Genomic DNA, 3,106 nt, shown 5'->3' with positions numbered 1-3,106 from the left:
CAGCCATGGCGCTGGCGCGCGGGCGGCGTGCGCGGGCGCGGCGGTGGCGAGGGGTGCGGCGGCACGGGCGGCCTAGCGCAGGCGCGGGGCGCGGCGGCACAGACGGCCTGGCCCGGGCGCGGGGCGCGGCGGCGAGCTTGGGCTGACGAGGCGGCCGCGGCGGCGAGTTCGCTATGCCTGCTACGTGTTTGAAGAAATGACGAGGACGGGCAGCTGGTGAAATGGGGTAAAAATGGGGTAGCAATGCTGCGTGCAGCGAGTTTATCCGGCCTCTGTCCGACGTTTTCTCTCTCTATTTCTACCCATACGGATAAAATCCGAACAAAATTGAGTGAGTTTTAGGGTCGTGTGGTGAAGTTGGCCTAACTCTTGCAGACCACCAGGAAACAGAGGTTCTACTCGGTCTCGGATCTTGGATAGTTGGGTGAAGTGTGTGACCTTTCCTTCGGGGCGAAGTCGTATTTACTCAATGCCGGTTTACACATCGGTAGGCCTTTCCTTCGGGGGTGAAGCAAGCTACCAAATCAGGCGTATCGCATGCAATTAAATTTCTACCAATGAGTATCAAAATGCTACTAATATTCTACCTAATATACACATGCAATTAATATCCTACCTAAAATGTACATGCATCCATATAATTCATACCTAGTACTAATAGTAATCGTGTATATGCAATGCACGTTAATATTCGGTACTCAGTAATATTTTTTGAGAGGATGGTAGGCAAAATCTTAATTGCATTTTGATATTAGGGAGTAGATAATTAACGAAAATGATACAACTCAAACGTCAGGTTTTTACACTTGAAGCTCGAACGCTGAAATCTCCGTCCATCTCGTCTCCCGAATATTAAAGCTGACAAGTAGAGCCACGTCAGTCTTCCTCTTGTTAGATGAACTAAATAATTCCCCACGCGTTGCCGCGGGACATTCCGATATACCTATTGAAGAGATGCGCATAGAGGAGAACAATGTGTAACAAATAGTACTAAATTCCTGGCGTGTTTATCCTAAAAAGCACATTCTCCAATTAAAAGTTGTCTGGGATTAGCACCAATTAGTATATGTAGTAATATGATTGTTCCAGTAATCATTAGAAAGGTTGAACACAACACGATGAAAACTTGCCTAGATCACCTTTCCGAAAATTGAAGCAAATATGTGCAATCTGCTAAAACAGGTGGGGCTGAGATAATAATGCGTCTAAATTGCAATTACGACTGACCTTGAACACCAATAGTTATGAATAGATTGCATTATGCAAGCAAGTGAAAACGTAACTCATCATCTGATCATATTTGTCCATGCGTAATTATCCCCAACCATGGCGAGAAATACAATTTTTCTTCCTGGAAGAAATTCTCCTTTTAGATTATCAAACGACAAAGATCGGTGAAAAGCTAAAAGAATGCAACAAAGATCAGTGAAAAGCTAAAAGAATAACCTAAGTGTAGCAGGGAATCATGCAGGAATCACGAATAGAAAATAGACCCACTGACTTGAAAGAACACCTATGGGGCAAGAACATGCAAACCTACTAACGTGCCCGCTCCAATCACTACACGCATTTACCTGAAATCAAATTAACTGGTAGGTTATGCACAATCCAAAAGTAATAGACGAAATCACTATGATAAAAAAGAAGGATGAGTAGCAGAAGCTAGAGGACAGTGGGCATCGTTGTCTGCAATACCTTGTGATGATAGTGCCAATGATAGCATGGGATCCTGGTATGCCAGTACTGCTGTCGCATGTTGCCGCCGTCTGGTTAACACGCATATCCGTGGTGGAACCGGCTCCTCTACCGTGCCTGCTGGACACGGCAGAGTGCCGTGTCTTCTTAGAGCAACTCTAACGGGGCGACTCAGACGGATGCGCGCTTTATCTGTTTTTTGTCCGTTGCTTGAACCGCCCAACGGAGAGGCCGGCCCAAATGTGCCGCCGTGATAAAATAATAATAAGTTGCACGAAATAAACATAAATAAACATAAGTGAACAAAAACGGTCAAACGCCGGCCAAAGTCCATCTAAATCAAATAAACATTAAATAAAACATTAAAAAAGGTCTGCGCTCGCCTGCTGCCGCCCGGCACGCTGCCCTAGACGTCGTCGGCCTTGCTCTTACCCTTGCTGTCGACGCCGCCGTCGTCGGTGAGGTCGATGAAGAACGGGCAAGGCCAGCCCACCTGAACGCCGCCTGGTACGCTGCCAAGGCAGCCTCCTCCGGCGTCTGCTGGGGCGGCGGCATTGCGGCAAGCCGCGCGCGGTCCTCCTCCTCCTCCTCGAGCCGAAGCGCCTCCGCATCGCGTTGGAGCATAGCGTCATAGCACATCTGCTCCTCGCCGTCGGCCTGCTCCTGGCAGAGCCAGTGCTCCTTCCATCGCTCGAGGTGTTGGGAAACGTAGTAATTTAAAAAAAATTCCTACGCACACGTAAGATCATGGTGATGCATAGCAACGAGAGAGGAGAGTGTTGTCCACGTACCCTCGTAGACCGAAAGCGGAAGCGTTAGCACAACGCGGTTGATGTAGTCGTACGTCTTCACGATCCGACAGATCAAGTACCGAACGTACGGCACCTCCGAGTTCAGCACATGTTCAGCCTGATGACGTCCCTCGAACTCCGATCCAGCCGAGTGTTGAGGGAGAGTTTCATCAGCACGACGGCGTGGTGACAATGATGATGTTCTACCGACACAGGGCTTCGCCTACCGCTACAGTATTATCGAGGTGGACTATGGTGGAGAGGGACACCGCACACGGCTAAAAGATCAAACGATCAATTGTTGTGTCTCTAGGGTGCCCCCTCTGCCCCTGTATATAAAGTAGCAAGGGGGGGTGCGGCCGGCCAGGAGAGAGGGCGCGCCAGGAGGAGTCCTACTCCCACCCGGAGTAGGACTCCCCCCCTTTCCTAGTTGGATTAGGACTTGAGAGGGGGAAAGAGGAGGGAGAGAGGAAGGAAGGCGGGCGCCGCCCCCTCTCCTTGTCCTATTAGGACTAGGGGGAGGAGTGCGCGGCCCAGCCCTGGCCGCCTCTCCTCTTCTCCGTAAAGGCCCACTAAGGCCCATTAACCTCCCGGGGGGTTCCGGTAACCTCCCGGTACTC

This window comes from Triticum dicoccoides, chromosome 2A (genome assembly GCF_002162155.2).
Source record: "Triticum dicoccoides isolate Atlit2015 ecotype Zavitan chromosome 2A, WEW_v2.0, whole genome shotgun sequence".
Taxonomy (NCBI): domain Eukaryota; kingdom Viridiplantae; phylum Streptophyta; class Magnoliopsida; order Poales; family Poaceae; genus Triticum; species Triticum dicoccoides.
Note: the sequence above shows the minus strand (reverse complement) of the source record.